The sequence below is a fragment of the Xiphias gladius genome, chromosome 16, assembly GCF_016859285.1.
Source record: "Xiphias gladius isolate SHS-SW01 ecotype Sanya breed wild chromosome 16, ASM1685928v1, whole genome shotgun sequence".
NCBI classification, from domain to species: Eukaryota; Metazoa; Chordata; class Actinopteri; order Istiophoriformes; family Xiphiidae; genus Xiphias; species Xiphias gladius.
In genome coordinates, this window is record NC_053415.1 from 24,190,435 (window position 1) to 24,205,989 (window position 15,555).

The following is a 15,555-nucleotide window of genomic DNA, read 5'->3' on the forward strand; positions in this document are numbered from 1 at the left end:
TTTAAAGTTTCAAATTAATAAAAAAGGAAAAAAGGGCCTGAAACAAAAGTTTGGGCGCCCTGCATGGTTACTAAGTACTGATACTTAGTAACACCCTCTTTGGCAGGTATCACAGCATGTAAACACTTTTTGTAGCAGCTAAGAGTCTTTCAGTTGTTGTCTGGAGAATTTTCGCCCATTCTTCCCTGCTAAAGGCTTCTAGTTCTGTGACATTCTTGGGCTGTTTTGCCTGCACTGCTCTTTTGAGGTCTATCCACCGGTTTTCGATGATGTTAAGGTCGGGGGACTGTGAGGGGCACTGGGAAACCTTCAGCTTGTGCCTCCTGAGGTCGTCCATGTGTGTTTAAGATCATTATCCTGTTGTAGAAACCATCCTATTTTTAGCCCAAAGCATGATCGGTCCAAACCTGTACTCAACAGTTGGAGAGGTGCTCTTTTCATGAAATCCTACAGCCTTTTTTCTCCAAACATACCTTTGCACATTGTGGCCAAAAAAGTTCTATTCTAACTTCATCGGTCCACAGGACTTGTTTTCCAAAAAGCGTCAGGCTTGTTTAAATGTTCCTTTGCAAACTTCTGACACCGAATTTGGTGGTGACGATGCAGGAAATGTTTTCTTCTGATGACTCTTCCATTAAGGTCATGTTTGTGCAGGTGTCAAATCCACCGTAGAACAGTGCACCAACGCACCACCACTCTGCTGAATCTTTCCTGAGTCTTTTGCAGTCAAATTTGCCTTTCTAGCCATCCCACGAGCAGTTCTCTCTGAAAGTATTCTTGGTCTTCCAGACCTCAACTTGACCTCCACCGTTCCTGTTAACTGCCATTTCTTCATTACATTATGGACTGAGGAAACGGCCACCTGAAAACGCTTTTCTATCTTCTTATAGCCCCCTCCTGCTTTGTGGGCATCAATTATTTTAATTTTCAGAGGGCTAGGCAGCTTCTTAGAGGAGCCCATGGCTGTTGATTGTTAGTACAAGGTTTGAAGACTGAGAGTATTTATAAAGCTTTGAAGTTTGCATCGCCTGGCCTTTCCTAGCGAGGGTTGTGAAAAAGCCATAGCCCTGACAAGCTAATTAAGGTCTGAGACCTTGGTAAAAGTTATCTGAGAGCTCATTCACAACAACAGAAGTTTTGATAAGGATGCCCAAACTTTCTCATGTATGTACCTGAGGTGTAAGCAAGCAGCAGAAAATTGCCAATTGACCCAGAAGAACAGCTCCTCAGCCTTTAGATAACCCCAGATTGACTGTGATTGCCTGCCAATCCAACAAGTTCTCCAGACTGAATGACAAAATACCTTTTTTATCTCTCCGGAAAAACACATATAAGCTTTTTCTGATCTGATGCCCTTATCAACAGGACAACATCATTTGTCAACGTCTACCGAAATCCTTTCAAATCGCAATTGAAAAGCAAATCTGTTTCTTGATGTGATAACGCTGTAGTTAAGTGAAGGGTTGGTTCGATTATGGCACTAAATCCACTTGGTTAAATTTGGGGGGAAAAAAAACATGGTTTGGGTTAAAACAGTGACTCTGTCAAAGTTAGAAAAAACATCTCGGTCTGTCTCATCATCATAGTTACAGTAATAATGTCTTGGTTAAGGTTAGGGAATGATCGTGGTCATGGTTAAAAGAAACCCTTTATGACTGTCTGTAGGAAAAGGGAAACGCGCAGCGACGACTGCGACGAAGTCTGATCCAACCACCCTGAGAAGAGTCATAATTCCCGCAGCGGCTGGAGGTCTTTTTCAGTCAAACACAATCATATGTTCTTTTGGGGGATTTTTGCTGAAATGACAGACGCAGCCATTTCTCTTGGGAGGACAGTCTCTGCAGGTCCCCCATATCCGCAAATAGCCAGTGGCATGAGGGAGGAGGAGGACCTACATGTAAAGCTGAGGCCCACGGAGCTCGAGGCGCGGCACAGCGCATATTACAACATTTTTAACATTCACACATCCACCCATGGGAGAGTGTGACATGAAAGAGAAGCAACAAAAGAAACAAGGAAGGAAAGACAGAAGTATCCGAGATAAAAAAGTAATCTACTCATCCATTAATACTGGTCTTTCAGGTCTAGGTAGCTAAAAATATATCCATTCTCACCTGGCTAACAATTAACATGATGCAAAAGAAAGGTGTGAAATGTGAAATGCTACTAACATTAAATGTAGGTTATATTGACCCTAGAGTTAAGCTATAATGAAAACAAGCCGTCGTATGTGTTGTGATTTAAAGGAAAACCTTTCCCTGTCTGTCTTTGTGTGTTTGTCTGAGTGGAGACATGTGTGCTGGAGTCCCACGGCCGCATCCCATCCTGTAATCAAGACCTCTACAAATACCCAGCTCTGCCACCACCACCCTGCCAGATTGTTGTACCTGCGTGGTCAGGCTGTGTTTTAAGCCATTCAAAGATATATTTGGCTTTTTGTCTGTAATTCTTTCACTAAACCTGTTCTGCTCTCTCTCTGTATTCCCGCCTGCTCTGCTCCAGCCCCTGCCTTCAGCCCCTTGTCCTCTTTACCCGGCTCCTCTGCCCTACATCCTGCTCATCTCAGCCCCGGCCTCCCCCCTTGATCTGCACAACAAGCCACCAGCCCAGTCCCCACGCTCCCAGCCTTCCCCTTTGTCCTGCTCATCTGCAGCTCAAATCCCATTACCCTAACCCAGCAATAAATTGTTCTACTCCACTCCAGTCTCCTCGCCTTCCTCTGTTTTGCACTTGGGTTCACTAGCCTAGCCCTAACATTCTACAATATGAAATGTTGAGGCATTATTTCCAGTCTCGAATAATCACCTGCGCTTTGGTGAGTAAAGGGACTGTTTGGAATAAATGTGTGACATCGGTTAAAAAATGAAGCTTAACAGTTTATTTATTTACCTGCGGGCGAACGGCATCATCATTGACAGAAAAGAACCAACAATGGCTCAGTATTTACAGCTGTAGTTATTATTTGTCAAGTGAGTCACACGGCTCTATGTGACTCACTTGACAAATAGATGAAAAAATAATTTAATTTGTTTTTCAGTTTGTGTTTTCTTATCTGACGCCCCTATCAGCAAGACAATACAATTTGTCTGTCCCTCACAAAATCGTTACAAGGCGCTGCTGAGAAACAGAACATGCTTTATAACCAGACAACACTATGGTTAGCTGACCTTTATCGTCATGGTAATAAACAGTGATAAACACGTGGTTAACGTTAAAGAACGATCACTGTCTTCCTTAAAAAAAAAAAAAAAAAGGGTCGACTCTCTGTTGGAAAAAGGAAATGAACAGCGGTGTCCCATGTTAAAGTCCAATGTTTTGTAGACCAATCCATCCACCTAGACCGCCTCGCTATGTGGACTCTTTTCTATTATCAATCATAATCATAATTACCGCAACGGCTAGATGGCTTTGTGGCTCGAACGTACACATACGTTATTCTGAAATGACTGGTGCCGTCGTTCCTCTTGGGAGGACAGTGCCATGTTTCCAAACATGGTCATGGACAGAGGGCAGATCACCTGGGCTGGCGCAGTTGCCCTGACACGCCCGAAACTGCGCTGGCCAACAAGGCCCCCGGTGAACCTTAAATGGGCCACCACCCCACCCACTGGATCCCAAAGGTGACAGAAACATGTCCTGTTGGAGAACCGCTGCACTGCGGGCAAACGGTGCTCCAAAAGAAAAAATGTCTTAAATTATACACACATTTTCATTAATAAACTTAAATAAATAAATAAGAATTCAAATATATTAAATCTAGAGTGTGAGCCAATAAATTGTGTAAATCTGTGAAAGGTGAATTTATAGCACATCTGGACACATTGAAAAAGCCGAATTCTTAATATAATGGGTGCACTGTTGACCAATGCCACCTACCCTTGTGTATTTCAACTTTTGACTTGATATTAACATATTTTATTTTATATTTTAGAAATTGTTTTAATGCACAAGGACTTGTTTGTGTGATTTTGCGTTTGCAGTTTTAGTTGCCTCAAATTGTCCCCCGAGAGACGTGTAAAGTATTTCGAATTCAATTGAATGGACTACTCCGCTTGTCATTTAAATGGCCCAATTATTCAAGAGACCCTTTTTATGACAGAGATCCAGCTTTCACTGGGTTGATCGGTGATTTATCCATCAGCAAACAATTAAATCTAGATACCGCTGTTTGGAATCCATGAAACAACATGCCAATGTCAAAAATAAGGATAGCCCACCGAAGCAAAAAAAAAAAAAATGAATAGTTACTGTTCAAAAGGATGGATGGACATGAGAAGTGTGAAACCCAAACACATATTGGCACAGGAAAGTCTGCAGGGACTTGTTATTGGTTGCATAGTAACAGGTGAAAAAGTCTCCAGTTCCAGGCATCTTCTGGCAGCCAGAGGAGGGTGTCGCATTACCTCATCTGTGCTCTCCCAGCTGCTGCAGGGAGAATGTAGCGGGGTCTGTCAGCAGCAGCCTCAGCAGTCAATCTATTTGCAAAGCCCTGAAGCTCAAAGAAACAGCTTTGGAAAGTACAAGGCTGTGTGTACAGAAGCATCATCAGTCTGGTTTGTTGTGCAATGGCTGTTCATGCCCAACATCTCTGCCATGGATGCTTGAAACACTATACTCAGGAGTCAAGGTTATCACACAACTACTGACTGAAGGCCGGATTTAGCGTGGCCCTAGCGCCCGTTTTTCAGGTACCGATTTGGTACATTCTTCTACAAGAGGTTGTTTGGCCACAAGCGCAATTTTCATGTCGAAATGAGAACTAAAATATGCTGCATTTTCCTAATGAAAACTTTGCTCTACGAGGACCCACGGACAGGACCTTGCTCAGAGAGGATGCCCATGTCAAAGAACTTGTAAATAGATTGTAAAGTAAATAAGATTGAATTATTAAGTGAATTAAACTGTGAGGCACAGCAATTAATCTATTTCAGACCTGTTACGACTATAATAATAACCTCATTACTATCCGGTTTATATGGCCTAATGTCTACTCCCTCAATCTTACTTTATATTGCATTAAATTCAGAACGGGTACAACACAGCGACCACTAAGAATGAAATGGTCAGGCAGTACAGTCAAGCAAACGCACAGATTAACCATAACTGCTGAGTAAATAAACTATAAACTAATGAGTACATACATTCACATGCCCCCCCCCCAACTCAGTCAGTCTCATGTTCAAGTCATGTGATTCAATTTCAAACCTTAGGTCAAGCGCAACTTGGACATCAGTGATTTATGGTCGGTGGCTACATCCAGTTCCGATGCAGTTCAGTAGTGTGAGGTTTATATAGTGCAGCGTACAGTAAATGTGCTGAGGTCAGGGTTTTCATCTTCGACATTACCATCACGACGAATACAGTAGTAGTTGTGAATAGATATGAAATTTTACTTAAGTACAGTACTTGAGTAAATGTAATTAGTTACTTTCCAACACTGCCAACAAGTGGGATGTGAGGATTCTTAAAAATAGGTCAAAAAATAAATAACTGAACGATATACAGTTCTATGTCTGCGTTTGCTGTAACTGCAAACTGTTGCTTCTGCGCTAGCTGGCTCTCCCACGGCCCTGACGGCTAGAAATACACCGGCCAGCTGATCGGTGTATACGCAACAAATGAATCGGATAGCTAATCACACTGGTCGGACCGTTCAGCCTTCCCACGTGTGTTTTCTGAAGTTTCTAAGTGATCTGTTTCGCTCACACCTCTGGTCCAGACTGTCTTTGTGCCTCCTCAGGACGAGCTCTTTTGATTCTGAAAATATTTTTCAATATTCATCTGGAACCAGGGAGCAAACATTCAGCGTGAGAGTTAACGAATTAACATTAACGTCATCCACCTGCACAAGCAGTCAATCTTGACTAGAAGTTATGCTAGTTTTCTCCGAGAGGAAAAGACAACAACAATCCTTCCTCCTGCACATGGGGAGAGAGAGAGAGGGAGGGGGAGGGGATCTAACAGACCAAGTGTTTCCATTGCACCATTATCACAGTAACAGCGGGGGGGGGGGCAGATATCAGATGACAATCTGAAAAGTGTTTTTCAGCACATATTTGCATGTTATTTACATATTTATGTGTAAATACATATACATTGCATTGTCTGGGATATAAATCAGACCTTTAAATGTAGATGTCATGCAAAATGTAGACCTTTTGCATGACCTTTGCATGGGCCCCCCCGGGTCTTGGGCCAGGGTCATCTGTACCCCTTGATTCCCCCCCGGCGGCAGGCCTGATGTTAAATAATTGAGTATTATGGAGGTTAAACCATAAGGCTTGACATGATGCTCACAGATTGTCTGTCCGAAGAAGAATATAATTAAAACAACAATTATTGGAGACTGAGTACAAGCTGAATAGAATGGTCTGACAACATTTTATTAAATCATGATCAGCTCATGGGAAGTAAACATTTCTTCGACTTCCTGTAAAGACTGTGAAGGCTGATGGAAACCGTCTATCTTGACGGCAGCTTTTTGTCACTGTCATCTGCTGCTGCCGCCTGCTCTCATTCACTTTCCAGGTGAGGCGCAGTTCATCTCGAACAAGGGAAAAACAAAAAGGTCTATTAGTTTCCCCTGTTACCACAGAACAAATATCGTTCAATCTGTCCTCCGCATTGGATGGATTACTGACCAGGCCTACCGGGCACAGGCCCAGAACCCTCAAGAGCCGCTGCATGAAGTGACTGTTAATGTTTCTTGTTTGGAAGTCATAGAGCTCAGAGATCACAAAGAGATGTCAAATGATTCCAAAAGAGAGGCAAATGGACCAAAAAGAGACACAAAACAACCAAAAAGAGATGCAAGTCCACCACTAATATATGCAGAATGACTAAAAAAGACAAAAAACAGCCAGACAGAGACATCAATGATAATCATTCCCAAACTATGATGTTCCCCTAAACCTTAGAGCTCTTTATTAGGCAAACCATACTAATACTGGGTAGGGCCTCCCTTTGCTCTCAAAAGAGCCTCAGGTCTTTGTGGCCTGGATTCCACAAGATGTTGAAAACATTCCTTTGAGTTTCTGGTCCATGTTGACATGACTGCATCACATCATTTCTGAACATCTGTCAGCTTCACATTCATGCTGCCAATCTCCCGTTCTGCCACATCCCAAAGGTCTTCTGCTGGATTTGGATATGCCGACTGGGGAGGACATTGAGGCTCACTGTCATGTTCGTGAAACGACGACTTTTGCTCTGTGACATGGTGCGTTATCCTGCTGGAAGTAGCCATTAGAAGGTGGTAAACTGTGGCCATAAAGGGAAGCACATGGTCAGCAACAATACTCAGATCGGCAATGGCGTTCAAACAATGATTGATTAGTATTAAGGGGCCCAAAGTGAGCCCAGAAAACATTCCCCGCACTGGGACTGTTGACATAAGGCAGGTTGGGTCATGGATTCATGCTGTTGATGCCAAATTCTGACCCGACCATCTGCTGCCTCACCAGAAATCCAGATTCAGCGGACCAGGCTATGTTTTTCCAGTCTTCAACTGTCCAGAGCTGGTGTCTGTGCCCTCTGCGGCCTCAGATGTCTGCTCTCGACGTGCTGTGCATCCTGAGACACTCCTCTGCTCACCACAGTTGTAAAGAGCGGTTATCTGAGTTGCCGTAGCCTTTCTGTCAGCTCCAACCAGTCTGGCCATTCTCCTTCTGACCTCTCTCATCAACCAGGCATTTACGTCCGCAGAACTGCTGCTCACTGGATGTTTTTTGTTTTTCACACCATCCTGAGTGAACTCTGGAGACTGTTGTGCCTGAAAATCCACAGAGTTCAGCAGTTTTCAGAAACACTCAAACCAGCCCGTCTGGCACCAACAATTATGCAACGGTCAAGGTCACAGATCATATTTTCCCCCCATTCTGATGTTTGATGTGAACATGAACTGAAGCTGCTGACCTGTATCTGTGTGATTTTATACGTTGCACTGCTTGCATATGATTGGCAGTTTGGATAACTGCATGAATAAGAAGGTGTCCAGATGTTCCTAGTGCTCTGTTAGTGTATATAAAGCGGCGGGGGGGCTTTTACCTGTCTGTGCCCAGGGGGCACATTTTATGTAATCCGTCCATGGTCCTCTGCTGTAGTTAAGATCACAGCAGTGACCCCCTGTGCAACAAACATACAATCTCTCTGAGGTGCTCTTAAATAACAGCGAGATGGACAGAGACTGAGGCGCACAGTTCACAGGCTTCAGAGGACCCCATCGCGCAAACACCCATACATCATCATCATTACTCTGAAGGGCTGAAGATCAGTGACAGCAGGGCAGCTATATCACATCACAAGTGACATGATTACAACAGAGGTAGGTCATCACAGTGGGGAATACTGAACACACCACAATGTGATGGTGATTACACAGCTGGAAATTACAGTGCGCAGAATAAAAAGTACGGGGAAGTGGATTAAATTCCACTTCATCTGATTTAAATACATGCATGAAAGACGATTAGATGGAGGGCAGTGGTCACCTTGCTTAACTCAAGGATGTCAAAGATCTGGCAAAACTGCCCTTTTCTTTTCATTTGCATGGGTCACTTATCCCACTTATCTGCTGTGATTAAATTTAACACTGACAACAAAGCTTTGCAGTATCTCTGAGTGTCCAGGTATTTCCTTATTATGGCTCTGCCTAACCAGACAAGGCCTGCAATGTGTGGGCTGAGGTCAGCTGGTGCTGGTGATGAGTGGAAAAGATTAAAATACGATTCTATCACGATTAGAGTTTTTGCTCTATTCTTGGCTATGTCTCCTGTTTATATCAGCGGGTTGTTTTTAAAGATCTTTTATCCAACACTGTCTTCCAGAAATTATATTTATATGAAAATAATTTGCAACACTAACTATTATTGTGGAAGAAGACTGATTAATGTTTAATGATGTTTGTTATTTCTTACATTACATTTTGGTACTAATAGCACTTAAGGTTTGGGAAAAGATTGTGATCCTGGTTCAATATTTGTCAACATTTGCTTGAAATATGAGACACGACATTTTTACTGAATTAACACTGAATGAAAAAAAGTGTTCTTTCACTAATCTTAGCTAAAGTGCTTTTGTTGCCCAAACCCGACGATGCACGGGGCCTCAGACCACCGTCACCGAGGTCAGTGTCCCAAGCCTCGTCCGCTCACCGTCTACCGTCTACGTCGTGCATGTTGCACAAAACCACAGTATGTCCTCTGTTCGTCACTGCATCTGAACATAATCCAGGCGCCAGTTATGTTTCAGTCAAAATGTATTTTGGGAGACAAATTAGTTGTAAAAAAAATAAACAAATAAATAAATAAATACTCGGTTTGTAGGAGACAGGGTTGCTTGAGATACCAGCGTTTTTCTCACAGATGTTAATCCACAATAAATATTCAATACGCCAACATTATGGCGTATGGTAAATCCAAATATAGCTTTCTTATGTTTTGCACCATGCTTTGTTTTCTGTTGGCCTTACCATATTGGAGTCGGTGGGGATTTTACTGAGGATCTTCGAGCAGCTGCTCGAAACACTCTTCAGGTAAGAAATGTATCAGAGTGAATGGTTTATTTCAATTCACTTCTAAAAAGCTCATGTGAAACCCTTAATAATGAGTTTTGAGAGTTAGCTGCTACACGGTACAGTAGCTTGTCAATGAAAGGGGGGTTGTGATATTTCTTTGCTATAACAAGTGATTATAAAGTACAACATTTTTATTGAATCAGGATTCCCAAAACAGTAGTTCTTTGTGTTTGTTTGTTTCAACAAATACAGATTAAAATTATAACAACGATACCTTGGAACATCCCTGGCCCCCATGGCTCTTGGCAAAACAAATTCATCAAGGCCTTTATGGCCACTTGAGTCAGCGTCACAACATCGCTTGCCAGTGGTCACACCTTAATGATCTGAGTGCTTTCTGAAGGCCTCAGTACCTCACTGCTCATCCGTCAGCATTCACCATTAGACTGTGACAGCACAGCAGTAATGGTGTAGCGTTTCTATTTTGAAGGTCACTTAATAGTTTAAAGTGACAGGGGAAAGCAAGGGGTCTGCATATCATTCAGGGCAAATGCCAGTTTGACATCTGCTTCCCTTGACGTTCAATCACAATGATTTCCTGTTTCCCACTCAGGCTCTGTGATTCTCTAGCCCAGCTCCGCTCAGGCAGGTGGGAAGTGATGAATGTGGCCCAGGCACAGGCAGGTGGAAAATGATGAATGGCAATAATCACGACTGACCATCAGTGGAGGCTGCACAAAGGAGCAACACAAAGAAAATGATTACGCACACACACACACACACACACACACACACACACACACACACACACACACACACACACACACACACACACACACACACACACATATATATATATATAGAGAGAGAGAGAGGTAGAGAGAGAGATAGATATAGATATTTATATCTATATAGATATATATTTATATCTATATATATATAGATCAATATATATATATCAATATATATATATATATATCTATCTATATCTCTCTATATATGTATGTATCTATCTATATATATATTGATAAATATATATATATATAGATAGATAGATAGATAGATAGATAGATAGATAGATAGATAGATAGATAAAACACAGTACGGAATATATATATAATGTAATGTGTGCATGTGAGTAACAGAATATTTTTCTACTCTGTGCCATTGCAATTTTATTTCAATAAAACATCTGAGTACTACTACAACTACTGGTAAAAATGAAACATTGAGTGGTTCTAGGAGAAGTTTAAAAGTCACCAAAATCAAAAGAGTTCATTCTCGGGGGTCTGTGAGTTTTCACAGCAAATTAAATGACTATCTGCATAGTGGCGGTTGAGATATCTCGCCCTCAACCAAAGCGTTCCCCGAGCCATGGGAAAAATGCAGAATTACTTTTTCTGCTACTTCAAGACACCAACATGCAAATTCGTCCTCTGAAGCTCTAAGCGCTATAACAGATTGCATAGCCCTCCTCAAGCCGCTTCAGAGCGTCTTGAAAAAGAGCAATCTCAAAAAGTGAAGTGTGCTTATCTTGTTCCGCTACTGTTTAAAATTCCACAGTTTGGCCACAATCCTCACCGACCTGAGATTCATGCTTGCACCAAAGAGAGCTGGCACGACACAGCTAGTCATATTTGTCTGGCATGCAGGCTATTTTTTTTTTTCTTCTTTTTTTTCTGCATTTCACACATTTTGGATCTGTGTATTGCTCAGTACTCTTAGCAACAGCTTGAGACTCCCTTGGGTAGTCATTGAACAGCGAGATGTTAATGGTCACTGATGGAGAAGTGAGTTGTAGTGTGTATTTCCTCCACCCCTCTACACGGAAGTTTCCCCGCATTATTGCAGAACGAAACGATCCAGCCTCAGCAGCCAGAGTTACAGCAAAATCTACAAGGGGATGGATTTGATCCATATCCCCCGAGGGTTACATTGGGGCTTTTTGGGGAAAACACAGAAACCCTGGACCATAAGTGTGTAAAAATACACTATAAAATAATTCGCGTGTTAAGACAGTGGTGCCAATTGTCAATTACTATGTGAGATCCTATCGAAAATGCCCGCAAACGAAGCTTAATGTCACAGTCAGGGAAGCGGGGTTCGCAGTTCTAGCACTGAGCCTGAGGATACATGCGAATATTAATCCTATCATTTTTGAGTCTGGCACACTATGATCAATACTGAATAAATGACAGATTGTGGCCCCAAAATAAATACATTTGGATTTCCAGATAGAATAGATAGACAGCAACATTATCTATCTATCTAACCCCCAGAAATTATGTTTATAACGTACACTGCTAATTTGCAACAGGAAATACATTTTGAGTGAAACTTTATGCCACCTGTATTATGGTTTTTTTTAATCAATGTAATGGGATTTTTTTTTTTTTTTTTCTTACTGGGCGTATCTAGCAGGTCACAGAATGCCGATACCGACTTACCTGCAAAATGTTCACTGACAGTGTATTTCCCTTTTCCCTACAAGTTGCTCGTAGCGACTAAAGTTTCATTGGGTTTTTATGTAGATTTGTTTTGGCACTTAAAGCACACGGTTGAGTTCCAGCGAATTCGACTGTGGTCTCGGCCTTAAGTATTGGAGGGATCAGAGCGATTCAGACAGAATGACTGCACATCGGAGACAGAGCATTAACCAAGACCGCAATCCCTCCCTAACCTGGTGCAAACATTGCCACTGAAGATAATACATTTGTTCACAAAATGTACCGTGTAAACAAATACCGTAGGAGTATAAAGACATTTTTACACAATTTCTAGGAACCATGGTTAAACATAGACAGAGATATATACATAGATTTAAAAAAAAAGCCAGCTCCTTCTCAGTTTAGAGGATTTCAAGTCAGGCACATTTTTGGACGCACATATCATCTATCCAGGTGAATCTACAAAGGACCCTTAACTGCCATGTGTCTGTTTGGTATGGCTTGATCCTGTTTAGTTGCACTATCCAGGAGCGAAGGCCGTCTTCGTGTTCAGTGGGGAACTGTGCCAGCAGCCAACTGTAAGTACCTGTACTTGTGTCTCATTACCTTTGTTTAGCAAAGGCGGGTTTGTTAGTTGGATTCATGCCTGTTGGCAATGACTTGACATGATAATGACATGCTAGCTCAATGCGTTTGGTTGGGTTTTCTGTATTTAGTTCTTTTCTGGATTTTCAGCTTGTTTCAACATTTGTTTGTTTCTGTATTAGGTTGTATTTTTTTCACTTTGCAGCATTTTTTTTTTTTTTTTAATGCCACGCATGTGCTGTCAGGGTGTTTCCTGCGCTTTGTCTATTTACATGCGTTTTTCTTAAGGGCCAGTATGTCGAGCTCTCGAGGGCCACCATAGTTTTAGGCCCTTTGCTTTTGCGGTGGTGAGGACAGGTGGTCTAAACAGACAGAAAAAAAACAAGTTTCATTTCGTGCCAAACCGAGCAGCAGAGTCGCACTTTGCCGCCCGGCACGCATGAAAACAACCTCCGCTTCCGCGCTGCAGCCATTCAAGCAGGTGTGTTCGGAGTCAGGAAATTGTCAAATCAGCACAAGAATGACTATGTTTACGCTACAGCTGATAATATACTGGAATTGAGAGAGGGTCCGGGGCGAGTTTTACTGACATACATTCTCTTGTATGTCATTCTCATCCTCTAAATCTTCTGCTCGTTTATGTGGAAGCTTCAGTTCAGTTATGTCATTTTTTTTTTTTTTCCCCACCGCCCAAGCTGCTCAGCCACGTTCCACGAGGAGATAAACCTTCCCGTGATTACTCCTTAGGTTGCAGTGTCTTGACAAATGGAGAGGTTCGTCAGCCGCTTACAACTGCAAAATGAGGCCGATGAAACACAAGGACGTAACACATAAGAACATAAGAAACCCTAGAGAGGGGGGCAATGCTGGACTCTACAGTATTTACAGTTTAATAGGCTGCCTGAGTCATGGTGATTGTCGTGCTCATTTGTGGCATAAAGTACAAATTTTTTTAATGCAAAAATATATTTTTCATCCTCATACTCGAGGGTAACACAAGTGAGGCCGTATCCTGGTCGTCATTCATTTTCCCCCTCTGTGCTGTAAGCTGCAAACTATGTGAGCGTTCCCCTTATGTCTGTGTCTCTCCTTTTCCTCCTGAACTTTTGCTACTTGAATCACTGATTTGTATGCCCCCGCCTGAAAATCCTGGTGAGCCAGGACTGGCCTCCACATGTTTTGTGTATGAGACACGAGGGAGGTCTGATTTTTCCTCTTTTTTTACGAGCCACTTATAAGACATGGAATAAAACATTACTGTATTAGGGGCTGCGGCCCGAAAGGGTTCAAATAATATATGTCAGAGTCAAAACCTGCCTCACTCCAATGAACGAGTCAAAGCAAACATAGCAGTCACAGTAGTGCTTCGGCAGAATTTGCCCTGCTGTTTACGAGGGACTATAGGATTCCTGTTTCTTGCTAAAATGCCGTTACCTTCTGTCCTCAGGTGATTTAAGTTTCAGTGCTAAGCCCAGGTTCACTGCGCTATATATGATATAGGAGCTCGGCAGCGTGGCTGATTTTTGAGGTTATTGGAGTTTCAGCTCTGATGATACACTGGTATCATTGTGCTCTTAGATATGCAGCACTAGGAGACTGAAACCGAGAGCTCTTCTGCAGCGAGCGAGTCTCACAAATCTACGAGCTCTGCAACTTTTTTAATAACGTCTCCTGCTCTGCAAGATGTGCAGTATTATCCACAAGAGGATAATTAAAACCTGCTGCCAGGGGCTGATAGCATTAGCTAGTCACAACTATGATGAGTGACCTTCACATCTATCATCTATCAATTGTCAAAAAATGTTTCCCGGTGATGTGATAAGCTTAAGCTGGAGGAGGAGAGCGAGACAGTGCACAGGATGATATCGCGGGGCCTCGTGAGCGTCATTAGCAGAGATCCCTCTCGAAGGTCAGGTTTTGGACATTGTATCCACATTTCAGAATAGCCAGATTTGTTCATGTTGACCTTCCCTTCATCATCTCCGCAGTCATATTGATCTGAAGTGTTGCACGGTGCAATGTGGCTCAAAGAGTACTGGCAGCGTAGCATGTTTTACTGACGATCCTTTTCCCGAAAATGCCAGACTGGGTTGTAATGATAAACAAACTGTGCCAAGATCTGTGATGTTGCATTTCTGTTCTGGATAATCTTTTCTTACAACACAACAGTGATGAATACCCATCTGCCATCTAAAGGAAATATTTACATGCGTGTATTATTGAAAATGAAAATGGCCCCCGAGCTGGTGCAACTGTTTGTTTTGTAGTTTGTTCTGTGTGTATTTCTCTATGTTAGGGAAGTCTGATCACATCAAAAGCAGTGTGATCTTCTGCAGTGGCTGGTCAGCTGGGCCAATGTGGGACAACGGGCAGCTTCTCTGCAAACTGTCCCGAACAGGGGTTGCAAGGGGCTGGGGTCTATCCCAGCCCACACCGGGCAAGGGTCTGTGTACACCCTGGACGTGTCGCTGGTTTTATCACGGAGCTGACACGCAGACAGACTACCATTCACACTCACACAGGCTGTGTCACAAATTCAAGTTACATACCAACGGGAGGAGTGACCAATGGAAGTGTAACCAAAAAAGGTGGTTGTGCAGACTAAAGAACATGCTATTGCCCCGCAATGCAACGCGCCGAGGAACGAAGGAGCTGCTCACAGTAGGCGAGACGCTTACGGAAAGATTTTGGAAAACAAACATCATTTCAGTATAACAGTTTTGGAAAAAAACACTTTTTGATTCGATTTTGATTTTGTGAATTTTTAATATGCGGTGACTTTCAAAAAGTTGCCTTCGTGTGTGGGAGGAAAGTGGAGCGTTTCGAGGAAGTTCACACGGCTGTCCAGTTCGGGATTTGAACCCAGGACCTTACTGTGAGGGAGCAAGCCGGCAAGCGACCGCGATGCACACACATGCGTGTTTCACATAAAACAAGTTGTATAGTTCCCTTTCAGATGAAGAAAAAAATGGCATGGATCGAGAAATCGAGAGAGCCGTATGTCTAAAT

General features: G+C 42.6%; 1 long non-coding RNA gene across 1 annotated transcript in view; it reads left to right on the forward strand.

Moving 5' to 3' along the window:
• The first annotated feature begins 12,432 nt into the window (after window positions 1-12,432).
• Window positions 12,433-15,555, forward strand: part of LOC120801845 — a 68,902-nt gene continuing 65,779 nt past the window's right edge. The window contains exon 1 of the long non-coding RNA XR_005709143.1: window positions 12,433-12,539. This is a non-coding gene — a long non-coding RNA (uncharacterized LOC120801845). The remainder of the gene's footprint in view (window positions 12,540-15,555) is intronic.